This window comes from Leopardus geoffroyi, chromosome C3 (genome assembly GCF_018350155.1).
Source record: "Leopardus geoffroyi isolate Oge1 chromosome C3, O.geoffroyi_Oge1_pat1.0, whole genome shotgun sequence".
Classification (NCBI taxonomy): Eukaryota; Metazoa; Chordata; class Mammalia; order Carnivora; family Felidae; genus Leopardus; species Leopardus geoffroyi.
In genome coordinates, this window is record NC_059338.1 from 27,383,436 (window position 1) to 27,400,706 (window position 17,271).

General features: G+C 54.5%; 1 long non-coding RNA gene across 2 annotated transcripts; it reads left to right on the plus strand.

Moving 5' to 3' along the window:
- The first annotated feature begins 218 nt into the window (after positions 1-218).
- On the plus strand, positions 219-6,043 carry LOC123586238. 2 transcript variants are annotated; one of them, XR_006706699.1, is made up of 3 exons: positions 219-377; positions 5,387-5,476; positions 5,606-6,043. It is a non-coding gene; the product is annotated as an uncharacterized LOC123586238 (long non-coding RNA). The 2 variants fall into 2 exon arrangements; XR_006706698.1 differs by lacking the exon at positions 219-377 and adding an exon at positions 4,279-4,425.
- The last annotated feature ends 11,228 nt before the right edge of the window (positions 6,044-17,271 follow it).

Consider the following 17,271-nt stretch of genomic DNA (forward strand, 5'->3'; position numbering starts at 1 on the left):
AATGGATGGAATGGAATGTCTCTTCCCACCTGTCCCCTGGTTGGCTTGAAGTCTCTCAAGCCCTGCTCTGGATGAAGAGTCAGGACTCCTGGGTCCCAAGCCCGGGGGGAACAGCCATCCTCCCACGGGGGGTAGATATGGCTTTTGTGGTTGGGTTTAGAAAAGTAAAGAACCTAGAAGGGCGCAAGAGACCAAGAAGTCTACTGACTTGGGTTCCCTTTACCTGCTTCTTCTTTGCCCACCTTTCAGAGAAACATGGCAGCGGGAGCCCCGTGAAGCTGGTGAGAGGTAAGGCCAAAGGGTTGGAGATGGTCCACATCAGGCTGTTTCTTGACTCCGTGCTCAGCCTCAACCACCACTTCTCACCACTTGAACCAGTAAGTCTGGCCCACAGGCCACAGGGGGGTCTTGGCATAGAGAACTCAGAGGACTGGGTATTCCCACCCTGTGTTCTGGGTCTGCCCAAGGTATAACACAGCATCTGTAGATCGTAGACACTCACTAGATATCTGATGAAGGAGTGAGTGAAATAATTCGCTGTGATCTTGAGCAGATTATTTCCCCTTTCTAGGTCTTAGTTTCCACACCTGTAAAATGGGGATTATAATTCTGACCCTGTCCATCCTTCCAAACCATCCTCCCACCCTTAGGAGCAAATGAACAGATGGACGTGAATGTTGTTTATACGCCGCAGGTTTTGGGGCCACACCAGGGATGAGACAGCAGTTGGCATTTGAGCCGCCTCCACTCTGCTGCTTTTGTGCACCTGCTGTATGCGAACCGGGTCGCCGCTCACCTACCCCGCTATACTCCACACCTGGTGGACCCTGTTATGCTCCCCCTTGAAATGTGGCTGTCCCATGTCTTCTGCCTTCGGGGATCCATGCCCTACGTTAACCTACCAGGGATACCTTCTGCCTTCTTGAATGCCTAATATGTGCCAAGCATTTAGAACATGATCTCCTTCGATTCTCACGTGAGTCCTCTGTGGGACTCACACGAGCGAAGGGAACTATCCAAGGGGGCTCAGCATTGAGTGGCAGAACCGAATTGTATCCAGGTCTCTGTCTGATCCTGCTGCAGGGGGGCGGGGAGAGGGGGCTCTGACCTTCTGGTTGTGCTTCCTGGTGGTTGATAGCCTGTGGGGGGCGGGCACTCACTGCAGCAGAAGAGAACACAACAGTTAGAGATGACAGACCTGCGTTCAAGTTCAAGCTTTAGCGCATACTAAACTGGGCGTCCTCAAGCAAGCTATGTCCTATGTCACCGTATTAGCTCTCTCTCCTGATCTTGTAATTGTGAGGATCAAAAGCAGGGGTGTGGGGGCGCCTGGGTGGCGCAGTCAGTTAAGCGTCCGACTTCAGCCAGGTCACGATCTCGCGGTCCGCAAGTTCGAGCCCCGCGTCGGGCTCTGGGCTGATGGCTCAGAGCCTGGAGCCTGTTTCCGATTCTGTGTCTCCCTCTCTCTCTGCCCCTCCCCCGTTCATGCTCTGTCTCTCTCTGTCCCAAAAATAAATAAACGTTAAAAAAAAAAAATTAAAAAAAAAAAAAAAAAAGCAGGGGTGTGTTCAAACCACGTAGTTAGCGGGAAAGTGTCCCTCAGATATCGATAGGATTTTTACAGATCTTCTAAATGTGTTGGTGTCACAGAAAGAAATGGCTGTAGTGGGGGGATTTCAGAGTCCGTAGCACGCTGGTGTCATACTGTGGGGAAAGGTATCTTTTAAAGTTCCTCAGATCGGGGCACCTGGGTGGCTCAGTCGGTTAAGTGTCCAACTTCGGCTCAGGTCATGATCTCACAGTTGATGGGTTTGAGCCCTGCGTCGGGCACTGTGCTGACAGCTCAGAGCCTAGAGCCTGCTTCAGATTCTGTGTCTCCTCTCTCTGTCCTCCCTCCGCTTGTGTTCTCTCTCTCTCTCTCAAAAATAAATAAACATTAAAAAAAAAAAAATAAGGTTCCTCAGGTCACATTAGGAGAACAACTCTTTGGTCCACCTTTTGTTAGGAAGGGCTCTGTCCTCAGTCTCCCCAAGGTCCTAACCTAGGACAGAATCCTAACCTGTGCTGGAGCCTGAGCGCAGATCCACTCTGTAAATGAATCTGCACTTCCTTTCTCCCTTGATGAGCTGGCCCACCTCTGGGGAGAGCACCCCAGTACTTGAAGGTTCCCTCCCTGCCTCCATTCCTTGCCCTCCCCCCCTCCCCCCCCCCCCCCCCCCCCCCCCCCGGCCCCGGGGGCCTGATGCTGGAAAAAGAAACAGCTCAGTTATAAACTCATCCCAGCTGGGCCTCTTCATGGAAACACTGACAGACCCTTCAAGACTAGCTGCCAGCCCAGTGTGCCTTTCCAACCCCCTGGCTCTGAGCTAAATATAGTGGTAGGAGGGAAGGTGGGGTGGGTTTGCGGGGTGGGGAGGGACTCAGGAGAGGGAGGGAGAGAGCATGGAGGAGAATGGGAAGGGAAGGGTGGAGGGAGAAAGAAAGGAGGCAGCGATCACTTAGGGAGAGAGACAAAGAAAGAGAAGGGAAGGTGGAACAGAAGTTGAAGAGGTGGGGAGGAAGAGGCAGGAGTTGCAGGGAAGGAGATGGAGACCTCCCCAGCTCTGTTTGGGTGAAAGGCGTGAGCGTGGGGGGTGGTTTGGGGGTGGTGGTGCACAGGGTGACACACAGGGGGCTCCAGGCTGGCGCCCGGCCCACATACCCCAACCCTCGGCGACTGCTTACCTGCTGCAGCGATTAGAACAGAGGCAGCCGCCTCTCTGCATCCCTGCCTGCCGCTTCCCCACATCCTCATCCGGAGCCAGGCCTGCCATTAGCTGAACCCCAGGGCAGCACTTCAGGCAGCTTAGGGTCCCTCGGGTCTGCCGGTGGCCTTGGGTGGGTGGGGGGAGCACTTCCTGGTAATGGAGGTGGCTGGTGCCCTCTGAGTGGGTTTCCAGCACGGTTGAGCGAGAGGGTGCAGCCTCAGACACTCTGGGGAGAAATCTGCTTCCGGGCTCCCGACACCCGCCTGGCCTTGGCCGTGGGGGTAACAGGCAGGTTGAAGCGCTGACTTGGAACCCAATCAGGAGGGTCTGACCCAGCTGAGCAGAACCAGACCAGGCTGGCAGGGTGAGTGGGGGGTGGGGGGGGTGGCGGTGGGGGTGCTGAAGCCCCAGCACAGGGGAGCGGAGGCAGGAACTGGGGGGCTATCAGAGAGGTGTGGGAAACTCACTGCACTTTGGTCTAAAGTCCAAAACCATGCTCACATCAGATGCAACTAGGTTTGCTTTCCCATCAAGTCCTTTGGAGTCTATCGCTCTGACCCCTTGGGATGTGGAGTGAGGCTCTGATCAGGGCCCCTGGCTCCCTGGGGCAAAAGGTGGATTTGGGGTGTGTGTGGGGGGGGGAAGGGTGGGCAGGATTTGCTGCTCTAAGTGAGCAGCGCTTAGTAGCTGCTCAGTAAACATTTGGGGGCGGTGGTGTGGGGCAGGCATATTGAAAGCCTCAGGGGAAGCAGGCAACAAACTCGCCCCTCTTCCTCATGCCAGTCCCTTCTCACAGATTCTGGGAGGCAGAAAGGGGTAAGGGAAGAGGGGGAAAGAGGCAAGAGGCGAGGGGGAAAGAGGAAGAGGGGGAAAGAGGAAAGAGGCAAGAAGCTGCTCGTGCCAGCAGGAGAGCACAGGAGGAGATAGATAAACGAGCCTTGTCACCCTTCTCCCAGGCTCCACGAGAGCGAGAGCGGAACAGTTCCTGTCCCCCTAGGGAAGATCAGCCATTATTTATGAGCTGTCTGGAGGGGGCACTTCAGGTATATCCAGCTTGGCTCCCCTCCCCCACTGGGGAAGGGGTGGGGGAGGAGCTGGTGGTGCCCGGAGGCTTGTGCTTTCTTAAAGGCACAGGAGGCCGCCGCCCAGCCCACACGGGAGCCCCCGGGCAGCTTCCAGTCAGAGGAGACAGGTGAAGCCCTCCGATGGCAAGTGAGCTGACTGCTTGCGTGCAGGAAGGAGCTTGGGGGACCCAGAGTCCTCAGGGACAGCTCCTCTGGGCTCTGCTGGTGCTGGCCCCACACGGATGGAAACTGACCCAACCAACTGGCATGAACCACGAATTGCAGGCTGGGGGGATTCGGGAAATGGGTAGAAGTCTGGGTACAAGAGGAAGATGGGATAAAGAGCGCCCTATCCCAGGAAGGGGTGGGGGCGGTCAGGAAATGCCACCCTCTCTTGGTTGGAGAGAGAATACAGAGTGGGAATTTAGAATGGGGGGGGGCGGCTAGCTAAGGAAAAGTAAGAGGGGGTGATGGACAGCCAGAGGGACAGGCATTAATGGAAGAGGCAGAGAGTGACGGTGACAGAGCTACAGGCAGCAGGCCATAGAGGAGCCCTCCTAAGGAGCAGAAGCAAGGCAGGGGCACAGGAAAAGAACAAAAAGAAGGAAAGGCAGGTGAGAGGAGAGATTTGGGGAGTGGGGAGTGGGGAGTGGGGAGAGGGGTGGGCGCCTCGGGGCCCCAAGTCTAGCAGGGGAAGGTGGAGTGGGGGCAGGAGGGCCACCTCCCAGCAAAGCAGAGATTGCTGCTTTCATTTCAATCGCTATCAATAATACATTCCCGAGGAGCTGCCTTTGACAGCAATTAAAAAAGCATTTATGCTCCCAGAGAGAAATCAAAATGATTTCCTCCCACCTCCCTACGCTCTCTGGGCAACGGTCCCTAGCGATGATCATCTCCCTGATTGTGCGCAGTCCAAACCGGGGACACATGAGGGAGGGGCTGAACAGGGGCCAGGGAGTATTCTTCACCCCCTTCCCCAGAGGTAGAATATCTGAATGCTTTATACCAGGCTCTGGGGGTGTGGGTGGTTTGTGGGAGATGGGGGTGCAGAGGCTGGGGATTTTAAATATGGCACAGAAACCTTTCCCGATTACCCAGTCTCTGTGAGCCTGCGACGGAGGCCGGCCGCCTCTTCAGCCTGCTGGCTGCAGGTGACCCTTGTCTCTCTCTGCTGAAGTACCCAGATTGGGGAAGGTTGAGCTGTGAGGGATCCATTCCAGAGCTGATTTCAATTCGGCAAACCTTTACCAAGCCTCTACCAAGCCTGAGGGTGTTTCAGAAGTGATTAAGAGGGTCTGTGTTTTCTAGAAGCCTATTACCTGGTGGGCAAGAGACACAGTGAACTCCACGAAGAACCGGGGTGTCGGGCAGATGGTGGAAGGAGTCACTGGGAGCACAGTGCATGGGACAGGAGAGGAATGGGGAGGGCAAGAGGGCCGGTCAGTGTGGGAAGTTCCTTCCCAGGCCCGGGAAGCAGGGGAAATGGTCATTGCTCTGTCTCCTCGGTACCTCCATGAGCCAGGCTTTGTGCCGGGCGTCTTGCTTACATTGTCTCTTTCACTTGAATCCTCACAGCTACCCTGCAAGGAAGCCAACACTTTAACAGACTAGAAAACCAAGGGGGGGAGTGAGGTTCCGTTATCCTTGCTGGAAGTCAAACGGCTGGTAAGTGACAGAGCCAGGGTGAAGGGTGTCCGTATACCATTCACCAATCCATTCTGCTTCCCACTGCTAACGTTGAATTCCAGACCCTTCCTTCCTCGGCAACTTCACCTCTACGAATTTATCCCACAGGTGCCCTGGCAAATGGGCACAGTGACATTACCTACGCAGTTTCTGGCAGCAACAACCTTTTTACACAGCAAAAGATCGGAAACAACCCAAATGCCCATCACGGGGGACTGGTTACATGGATGGGTAGACCATACAATGCTCTGTGCAGTCTTCGAGAGAAATGACGAACGCTTGATGTATGGATATGGAATGCTTCCCAGAACACAGTGTTCAGAAGAAAAGGCAAGCACGGGGCAATGTGTGTAAGATCCTGTCGTTTTTTTGAAAAGGATAGGGGAAAGAATATTCCAGACAGCGGGGGTTATTTCTGGGAAGAATAACTGCAGCTTATCAAGAGCGAGAATGGGAGGAAGACTTCATCGGATACGCTTTTGTCGTGGGTGAGTTTGGGGCTTTTTGAAGGCACGACCCATTCAAAATAAAGGAGTAAAATGAAAAGTAAGTGTTCTGGTATCAACCTGTTGGATGAAACTAATGTGACATTGTGTGTCAACTATATTTTTAAAAAATGTCCTGATCTAGGCAAGCAGTCTTTTTTCTTTTCTTTAAGTTGCTTTATTTATTTTGAGAGAGAGAGAGAGAGAGAGAGAGAGAGAGAGAGAGAATCCCAAGCAGGCTCCACACTGCCAACGCAGAGCCCGACACGGGGCTTGAACTCAAGAAACGTGAGGTCGTGTCCTGAGCCCAAACTCAGGAGCCTGAGATTGTGACCTGAGCCAAAACCAAGAGTTGGATGCTTAACTGGCTGAGCTCCCCACCCCCCGCTCCCCAGGCACCCCAGTGAGGTGCAGTCTTAACGGGGGAAAGGTGGCAGTTCACGGGAAGCAGGTCGTGAAGGGGCTGCGGGGGTATCGGCTTTAGAAGGACTTACATTTCGATCTGCAGGCTGACATTTAGTAGCTACAAGTCTTCCCACAAGTTACTTAGTCGTTGAGTCCCAGCCCACTCCAGTGGAAATAGGGATTCTCCTTCCTTCCAGGCTCTTCTAAAGGGGAAGGTCACACGGTGAGGTAGAGTGTCCGTCTGAGCTGTATGCTCAGGCTGTGGCAGCTGTGACCACCGTGGTCATCAAGAGAAGGATGCTGGGTGCTTCTCGTGTCTGGGTGTCTGGTCAAGAGTGAGGATGCCTTGCTGAGAAGGCCTCTCAGATCACCCCTGAGTGTGTCCGTGCTGCTTGGCAATCTGCTGTCGTCCCAGTTGCTGGCGGCTGGGAGGAAGCATGGCGCCTACTTGACCTCTATCAGGGACCTGCAGGCCCCACCCAAATCTCTGGCTGGCCTGAAACCCAGAGAGCAGCACTGGGTCTGCACAGACGCGAAGGCTCTCTCCATTTTCTTTCTTGCAGAGAGCTTTGGATTATCCTCAGAGACCTCTCTATCCAGCCTAAAGGCATCGACGCCTTTCCTGGAGGCTGTGTTTTGTGGCATCCAGCGTGGGAAGGAGAGAGAGCCAGAGGGGGGCTCAGGGCCACCTGGGGGACTCGAGTCAGAAGGCCTGTGTCCTCAGCCTCAGTTTCCTCATCCGTAGAATGGAGCTGCAGCTGTGTTAGTGTGGACGCAGGAAAGCCACACGGAGCATGCTTTCATTGTCTTAGGATGGTTGGGATGCAAACACTTGGGGAGACCGGCAAGTGAGTAGACAAACCCTCAGATCAGGCCCATCGAGCCCAAACAGGATCAGCCAGGGGGTTCAGAGCTTGAGGAGACTGGTTGGTGCTGCTCCTGCTGCCTGGAAGGGGCCTCTGGGTGGGCCGGTGAGCAGTGGGGGGAAGGGAAGCTGAGTGGGTTGGCCGCAGAGACTTTTCTGGGGCTTTCCTCTAGTCACTCAACAACAGGAACGGGTGCCCCTTTGAGTGTTTCTACTGGGAGATTCTGAGAAAAGATAAGACATGGGTGGCCCCATCCTCGAGAAACCCTCAGGCGGATGCGGTGGTAGAGCTCATTGAGTCATTCAACAAACACTCACGGAGCCACTTGTGAACATGTGAAAGACGCCCAGGATGGGTCAGCCATGGCCCCTGCTCTCTAGAAGCTCATAGTGGGGCAGGGAAGACCATTCATAGCTCACAAGGCTCTCTTTTCACAAGAGGAGATTGTGCCAGTTGATTGTGTAAGAACTGAAGGAATGGGGGGGGGGGTCCGCGCTCAGGGCCAGGGAGGCTTCCTGAGGAGGACGGGGCCCAGCCAGTGGGACGAGAACCAGGAGGCCCGCTGAGAGGGGTGCGGGTGGCCCGTGCAGAATGCGGGAGAGCAGGTGTCCCTTTGGGATTGTGATGTGCATATGATGAGCTGGAGAAAAGAGCGCTGCTGGTGGGTAGGCTGGTACCCTGGGGGTGCCGGGGGTTCTCTCCCCAAACTCCCCCAGCCAGGCAGCTGTGTTGCTTCCTGCACGGTAGGGGCTATAAACCTTTTATTATTCTCTCCGTGGTCTCAGCCAGGGACTTCGTCCTGCCTACTGCCAGAGCAAACAGGCACAAAGCTCAGGCAGGGGCGGGAGGAGACGCCCCCCACGACACAGGGAGCGCACATCAGACGTGGCTCCCCGGACTCGCAGGAACTGGCCAGCCCCTGGCCCAGCCTGAGTGCCAGGCTCCTGGGTCACCTGCTTTGTGTCTGGGTTACAGCCTGCCCATGTTGGGGATGGGGACCCTGTCTCTGTCTGCTGGGCCTCCCTGTCCAGCAGGCCTGGTGGATTCACATAAATATTGATTGTCTGCTCGGCCATCCAGAAAGGGGGGAGAGAGAGAGAGAGAGAGAGAGAGAGAGAGAAGTGGGGTGGGAGGGGCATCCCTAGCAGGCAGCCCTGGGTGAGTGGAGTCCTGACGCCGAAGACTGACCGAAGGACCTCTTTGGCCTGTTCCTCATGGAAGAGGCAGGGATCCTAGGGTGACGAATACTCTGGAGGGTGGTAAACACCAAATCCCAGAGAATGGTCATCTTAGGGAGGAAGAGGGGAGTGAGCAGGGCCTGCAGTGGTATTCACAGCGGTTTATTTATGGAAGCCAAGAGCAGCTACGATGTGCCTTTGTGATCCTGTTCTTTATGTGTTCTGAATGTCTGAACAGTTCATAAGGCAGTTTGTTTAGTGACCTGGAGAGCTCATGGAATCCTTCCGCCAGCCTCGAGGCAAGACCTCAGTAACCCCCTGGAAACTGGTCGTGCTCTAAGGCTAAAGGAGTTCCCAAGACCACAGCACAACGTAGTGCTAGGTGCCTTCCCCCAGCTCAGGGGAAGGTGTTCCTTCTGGGTGTGAGGAGGGAGAGCCTCTGCAGGGGGCTCTGGGCAGCGGCCCCTGTAGGTTCCTTCAGTGCCCCTCAGACTCCTCTGGGTCATGCTGGTTCCTACCCCCGCTCCACTGGCCCCACTGTGTGACCAGCCAGCAAGGCAAGGGATGTCTGTGGCCTTTTGGGGAAAGGGGGCCTTTGGGAGAGAAGGCACAGCCGCCAGATGACCTTCTGACCGCCCTCTTTTCCTAGTTTATTCCCATCGTCCCGAGACAATGCCCTCATGAAGGACTAGGGACAGAGCAGATTAAGAACTTCCATGAGAAAATGTCCCTATCTGGTGGATCCGGATCAGGTGACTGAGAAAGAGTTTGAGATCCCCTCTGTCCCTGTCAGTGACTTGGGCATGACTCCGAAGCAAAGGGACAGCTATTTCCACTGTAGGAGGACCCTATCGGCCTGGAGATTCAAGACGAAGCCATCAAACATCAGAGGAACTCTGGTAATCCCAGCCGCACTGTAAATTCTGTGGGGGCAGGGAGCTCCTCTATGATGCTGCTGGGCACACAGCAAGCACTTAATTAATGCTCGTTGTCTTGCTGGGGAAGAAGTCAGCCTAGGTGAGCGCGCCTTCACAGCTGGAGAAAACTGAGGAAGCCTGCTGCAAAGCGCACGAGCTTTGGAGTCAAACTTGGACTTGAATCTTAGCCCTGACGCGTCTCAGCTGTGTGACCTGGGCGATGTCACTTCACCACTTTAATCTGGGGTTCCCTGATCTGTAAAAAGTCATTAACAATAGTGCTTACCCCCTAGGGGTGTTACAAGGCTAACGGGTCCAACAGAATGCCACTGACCTATCACGGGTGCTGAAGTCCCCAGCCCCCCTGCTCGGACACTTGAACTTCCTGAGAACACTTCCTGAAGCTCCAGGTGGAGGGAGATGTTCTTATAGTTTCGTCCCGGTCTTGGTATGTGTTTCTGGGCCATCTAGTTTCTCATTCTGTCATAGCTCTTTTTTTTTTTTTTTGTTTTTTGGTCATTCCTCATTTTTCCCTTTTTCTGTTTCTCTTCTCCTCTTACCTTTTCCACAACATTTTCTGCTGTCTTCCACTCCACGCTTTCTTGTCCTCCCCCCTTTCTCCTTTCTGACGCCTGTCCTCAGGCCCTCAGAGTGTGTGGCCCTCCTCCCTCCTCCCTGTTCTGCCGGCACTGCTCACCTTGCTGGCTCTGTTCCATGCTCCTCTGTTCCACGGCGTAGGATGACTTTCCTCAGGGAATTCACGGAAATGAGTGAGAAGCATCTCCCGCCTCAGAAACCAGCTGGGGAGCTGCTCTCCACAGAGAATTACAGTCATTTCTGGGCAAAGCTTTTAACTCTTGGAGCCAAATCCATCGGGGTCTTCTGCAAACCAGCAGCAGAGGTCTCGAATATCGTGCTGCCCAGACAGCAGACGCCCTCTCCTGAGTCTGCTCCCAGGACAGGATTTGGCAGGACCCTGGAGGGTGGGGACACTGTTGTGAGGATCAGGACGCCCCCATCTCATGGGGGAGACAGCACTCACCTGAGTCAGACCTAACCCAAGCACAGACAACAAGCAATAGATAGAAAGCGGTTCTTCCGGGGTGCTTAGGAGCCATGACATTTAGAACAGAACAGATGGAATCAGAGAAGACTTCTTGGAGGAGGCAGGTATGGGACAGAACCTGAGAGAAGGTGCTGGGAGGACATCCAGAGAGAGAATAGTGGCCTGGATCCTTTCAGAGGGTGGGTCGGGGTACCCGGGTTGTGTTGTACTCAGGGACTGAGGATTTAGTTCGACAGGCCAGAGCCAAGAACCATCGTGAAGAAATGAGACCTGTTGGGAAGGGGCCAGAGAAAGACATGTCTCCCCCGAGCAGCTGGGTGAAATCCAGGGATGTCAGGCTGTCAGGCTGTGGCAGGTGAAGTCAGTTACTTCCCCATGGCTGGCTGCTTTCTGGAAGAAGCCCACCTTGCAGGAGGCAGGGACAAGTGGAGTGGGGTGGAAGGTGTTTGATCTCCCATGACTGTCTAGTATGTGGCGGGGTGCGGGGGGGGGGGTGGGGAGGGGAGGAGGGGGAAAGAGGGGAGGCGGGAGGGTACATCAGGACCTGAAACTGTGTGTCCCTGCTTCTATGAGGGTATATGTGTCTTCATACCTGCAAAAGATGTGCTTTGGCAAATCTGTGTCAATGGGTGGGCATGTGTGGGTCTATACACATGTATGTGTCTGTCCCAGGGCCACCCCCTACTGTTTTTATTAACAACCCCTTTTGGTTATGCCCAGGCTTTCTCTTTCAAGGCCAGCCCTCCAGCTGAGCACGGGGTGGGATCTGGGACCTTGGAGCGGGCCAAGCCCAATTGCATTGCTCTGCTCTGTAAGGCCTCAAATTGGCCAAATTGGCTGCCAGAGCACCAGGCCCAGATCAAATCGAATAAATCATCGAATGGGGAGAAGATCTGCTGTCCTCTCTGACTAGGCTGGTGAAAGACAGTGTCTGCAGGAGAGGAGGGCCCGAAGGATGGGTGGTTGTTTAGGGATTGATTCACCAAAGCTTCTTTTGTGACCGGTGCAGGAACTCCTTACATCTGAAATCTCCCTGGCTCTCTCTTGAATTTGCCCTTTCCAGAGGAGCTCAGCAGCCAGGCCGGGATCCCCAGGTTTGCACCTTCCCCCTTCCTCCCCATTCTTCTCTGGGTCTCCCTCCGTCCCTCCCTTTGCCTTCTGCCCCTCCTACCGCTGCAGCCCGGGGGCTGGGGGCTCGGTGGGCAAGCACTTTGGCTCGGGGAGGGAGGGGGTGAGCTAGGCCCGTAGCAAGCACCAGCAGCCCAGCAGCCCGCTCTGAAGTCAGAGGAGGCTTTGGTTGCCCTGGATGAGAAGAGTAGTCTAAGCAAGATTCTGGCCCTTTGCCCTCAGGGAGCCTTTGGTTCTCTGCAGGCAGCAGTCTCCGAAGGCAGGGACCGGAGGTCTGAAGCTGTCCTCCTGAGTTTCCCCATCTGTTCTCTTGGGAGAGGAGAGCTGTGGCCCAGGGGGTGATTTGTGGATTCTTACCAATAGAGCCAACAGGCTGGGGGTCGGTGCCCAGGAGCAGGCTGGCGGGGGGGGGGGGGAGCTTGGGGCTGTGTGCTCACATCTGTTCCCATTCCTTGCTTTTGCCCCCTCCCTGTCCTATGCATGGTCCACAGAAGAAGTGTAACTATCTTTTACTTGCCGTTTAGGGGGCTGTGTGTCATTATTATTTTGTTTTGTTTCCCGGTGCCTTTCTGTGCTCCCAGACCAGAAATTGCCTGAGGGTAGAGACCATAAGTCTTCAGAATGGAGCTCCCTATCTGGTTTTGATGCTTAGGAAACTTGCCTCCTGCCTGGAGTCCCCGGGGTTGGCAGGAAGGTGAGGAGAGAACATAAAGCATAGCTTTTCCTTCAAAAACCTCCCAAGAAACCTCTAAAGCACTTTATGAAGAAGATCTACATGTCTTCCTATGATGTCTGGGAAACCGGAGGACAAAGCCACCCTTTTTTCTCCGTCAGGGTGGGAAGCCCCCGAGAAACCCAGAAGTTTAGCCAAACATACAACCGGGGAGTAAGAAAGTCCTGGCTCGACACATAGCCCTTTTGTCTCCAATCGTCAGCTTCTCCACCCCCCCCACTCCTATTTGGTAGGATGTTATTAGCAAGTTAGGAAAATAGCTCAACGCATCGATAAGATACTTAAATAGCTCACCAAGCCCTCATCGGTGGTTTTCTGCAGTCAGTTCCCTGGCTGGCTCCTGCTAATGAATAATTCAGTCTGGCTGTGTGGGGAGACAGGTCAGACAAGGGGCTACATGCATACAGAACAGAAGCACTGGTCTGGCTGAAAACAGGTTTCCAAACACTGTAAAAGGAGATGGACCGATAGAAGAAAAGGAGAAGGGGAGTGAGGCGGAGGGGCAGGGGCAGGTAGAGAATGCTGTCGAAGGGGCCACGGGGTGACTTGCAGGGGCTACTGCAGGGAGGCCACTGAGCCTAGGGATGGACGGGTCACTGCCCATTTGAGATCAGAAGGCAGCTGTGGCCACCAGAGCAGCTGGTGGGGAGAGAGGGTCGGGTGGGTTACAAACAGCAGGGCTGGCGTGGAAGGAGGGATGGGGCCTCTCCAAGGCAGAAACGGAAAGATCCGGCAGAACAGGTCAGGGAGGGCTGGTGGGGAAGGGGACTGAGGTGTCCTTGGTCACTCAGTCTCCTGCTTCTGACAGTGACATCCCTCAAGGTTTTAGGAGTAGGGCCGGGAAGGGGAGAAGTAAATTGACGCTGATGAGGATGGAAACGGGTGGTGGGGGAGGGACAGAGGGAGCCCAGGAGAGGCACTGTGGCCCTGTCTTCTGGGGCACTGAGCCAAGTCCTGAGCGCACCCCATGGGGATCCGCTTTCCACTGCTTATCATGTGTCCACCTTCACTTGGGGCCCAAACTGGGGGCCCCGGGGGTGGTTTCCAAAAATGGAAGAAGGTGGCAGGTACTGATTTCTTCAAAATGTTAACTCTTCTCTCCCACCCTCTCCAGGAAGCACACCCCCCCCACCCCGTCTCCTTGACACCCTTCTTCCCAAAACAAGCCAAGGCAGCCCTTGGTCTTACTTTCCCGGGGAATGGGGACAACAGTTGCCTGTACCAGAAAGAACTTGTTAAGTGCTCGGAATCCCCCCGGGAGGCTGTCTTGTTCTGGGAGCTGGAGCTATTGTTGGATCACATTAGAGTTTAAGCTTGCTGTTGTCGGTATCTTTAAAATCGAAGGCAATACATAAAGGCTTCATCCAAATCAATGCATACATCTGCGGGTGCTAAGAATTCATGTGGGAGAGATCCATTAGCAGTAAATGAAGAGCAGAAAAGGGGCAGAGAGGAGGCCGGGCCTGAGATCCGATGCCAGGACCCAGGACAGGCACAGGGAGAGATCCTTGGCATCTCGTCTGACGCCTGCCACATGGGGCCCTTGGAACTGCGGCCAGAGAAAAGCAAGAATCAGGGGCCTAGCCGCGGTCACTTTGTCTGTCCCCATCTCAGCCACGTCTGCATAGATGAGACACTTGCACTGATACCTGGGTTTCTCAAGGACACCCTCAGGGGTGGGACAATCTGAATTAAAAGCCTAAATGGGGGTGAGAGTTTGCCCCCTTCCCTAGCGGAGGGCGAGATGTGTAGTAGCTCTCTGAATCTGAAGCCAGAAGGCTAGAGCGATGCTCCTACACTTTGAATTTTTATGAATCTTATTACGATCGGTGATGTTATAAATGATTAATAAGGCATCTGAATTGGAGGTATTGTCCAGTGGAGACAGGGAAGGAAGGAAGGAAGGAAAGAAGGAAGATTAATATTTATTGAGTGGTGACATACATCAGGCTCTCTCTGCTTAAAGCTTTCACACACATTATCTCCTTTGCACTTAACCCAGACGTCTGCAGTCCTTGCCTCCCAACTTCTCCCTGTTTGTTTACTTTTCCTCTGTCTGGGACTATTGGAACTCAGGTCTGTAGCCCCTGTGACTTTCTGTCCCCTAGGGCAGCATTGAGGGAACAGGTTGTCAGGACCTGTTGGTCAGCATTGACTAAGACTCTAAGCCAGGAAGGGAGCAGAAAAGCCAGTTGGAGGCTTATGGGACAGGCTGGGAGAAGGAGGAGGGGAGCAGGGAGAAGGGAGGGGGAGGCACGGAAGAGGGAAGGGGGAAGGAGAGGGGCCTAGGGCACTCAACACTTCTCATTTTCCCCAATGGACACAGGGACCCTGGCTCTTGACAGGCCCTCTGGGAAGGATGCGGAGCTGGGGTCACAGCCTGTGCCCAATCTTTCCTCTCCTGGGTGCTGACTGGGAGGCTGGGGGTCTGGGGTCTAGTCCCCACTCACTCCTCACTCACTTTTCCTCTGGAGGCTTCATTTTCGTCTCGGTGGGAGCCCAGGAGCTGTCTCCTCAGGCCTGGGCCAGTTCTGACCTTCTATAATCAGCTTCGTGGGAGCAGGGACTTGGCCTGTTTTGTACGAAGCTGTGCCTGGAACAGTGCCTGGCACACAGTAGGCACTCAGAAAATATTCGCCGAGCGAGCCCGCTATCCTTTCTTCCCTGGGAGAGACATTGTTTTCAAGGAAGCCCACATCTCTCTGCCCTTGGACTTGCTCCCAGCTGCAGTGTGGGGAGCAGGTGGAGGTCCTGGCTGTTCTCATATAGCTTCCCTGGGGTCCTGGCTTCTCAGCAGACTCAGTAACCTGCTGTGGAAATACCAGCCTGTCCTTTCCTCCGGCGTAGCAGAGCAGGGTTGGGGAGAGAGCTCTTCTTGGCAAACTCCAAACACAGGCGCTCCCTTGAGGCTTGGCATCACAGAGGATGCGGTCACAGGAGGAAGGGGGTGTGGGGGGCAGGCATCGTGCTGCATAAGGTGAAGGGGCAGGGCTTTGAGAAAGAAGGCAGAAAGGGACCGAGGAAAGCCTGCCCTCTTCAGTGGGAGATTGATTGATTGATTGATTGATAAAAAGATTTTATTTTAAGTAATCTCTACACCCAAAGTGGGGCTCGACCTTACAACTCCAAGATCAAGAGTTGTACTCTCTACCAACGGAGCCAACCAGGTGCTCCTGGTGGGAGTTTTAAGTTATTGCAAACAAGTGTTTCCCCTGAATTCCACAAAGGCTTTAGAGACAGTTGGGCTGTGGTATAGGATGCCTCTTCTGGAATGACCATGGTTCCCTCCTCCCCTTGCCCATGTCATGCTGTGAAGTGCTTTAAAACTTTAGAAGTCCCGGGACCCTTGGGCAGGAAGAGTTCCCCGAAGTCATCTAGGTCATCCCTCTGCTGCAGGCCCCCTGGGTGTCTCCAGATTGGCAAGCTGGGAGGGAGATCAGCTCAATCTGATCAGTTCAATCTCCGTGCTTTTCTTATAAGGAATTCCTCTCCTGGCTCCCCCATCTCCCCTTTCCAGCCAGGTCAGGACCTGAGTGAGGTTAAAGGTCCATTCTTTTAACTGGGAGAAGCTAGCACGCTCCTGGACTTCTGGTGACTTTGGGTTCTTCTTTATTCAGAGGGAACGCATGAAGCCTGGACCCTACGCTTTGGCACGGAACAGCCCGTGGGGCTGGGTGCCAGTACCATGGTCAGAGGCCAGAGTCTGGGCAGGAGCATTCCCGTTTACTGATGGCAGGCTGGATTTTCCCTGACAGATCGAGAATGAACCTTCTTGTAGACGGAAAGAAAACATGCCTGCATTCTGCGTGGTCTTCTGGAAATGCTGCCCGAGAAGGAAAACCAATGTTGACTCACTTCTCCTAACATGGCACCCATTTCATACCAAAATTCAGGGAACTGGTTATGGGTCCTGGAATTTCCCTGTTCATTATTAGGCCCCTTCCCCCATGGTTTTCCAGGTCACCCAGCTGATCCAGCTCAGAACTCCAGGTTGGGAAGCTTTCCCTAGGGGCGGGGGGCACTGGAAGCTTCCATCATATTAGCCATCTGGTCTCCGGGGCAACCCCCTCACGAAGGCCACAGGTTGGGAGCTGTTTTCTGCCCATTTGGGATCTTTGCTTGGGTTCCAGAGGACAATCATGTTATTTTCATTAGCTCTGGCTCACTCCTACCCATCATCCCATTCCTTCCGGGGGCTTCCTCTCCTTCTTCCTCCTTGCACCTCTCATCTTGGTGATTAGCGGAGACTGGAAGGGCATCCTGCCAATAGACGGCCAAAAGGCAGAGCAGGCAGCCGTGGCAGTGGGAGTGCCAGCAAAAGGACGGGCGATTAAAACAAAATGATTCATCTTGGGAATGAGTGCAAATCGCTTTCCATTTACAGGAATCGGGGCTGGGCTCCAACAGCCTCTGTGGGCTCATGGGGGAGATGGGAGTCTGGGCCATTGACCGTTAAGTAATGAGCTTTGCTGAGTGCTCCCTGCTGACTCTGTGGAGAGGGGATCTGGCCGGTAGTGTGGGCGGGTGAGCTAGGGAATGGGCAGGAGAGGCCTGAGGCTGCTCAGCTCAGTTAGGACACAGGGAAAAGTGGGGCAGGGCTCTCGCAGGCAGTGACCCGGGAGATCCAGAGTGGTCCCAGGCACCCTTATTTCTGGAGGCCTCTGGAAACAGGGTGGGGCCACCTAAACTGTTGCTTGCCACCAGAGATTCAGGAGTCCACAAGGCTATTTGAAGAGAATTGTCCGGTGTGCCAGGCACTGGGGCATCAGGGGTGCCTCCGGGTGGATTGATGGTGGGGTAGCAGGTGGAGTGGGGAGTTAACATAGCCAAAGAGAGGAGTCCGAGGAAAGGGCGGATGAAATGCCTGTTTGGAAAGTGCCAGCACTGGAACAGCCAACCGTGGCTGAGCTGGGGGTGGGGAGGCAGTGCAAGCTGAGAGGGGCTTGGGGTTCAAGTGCCTGGGAACGCCATGTGAGATGGAGTTCAGACTGACCCT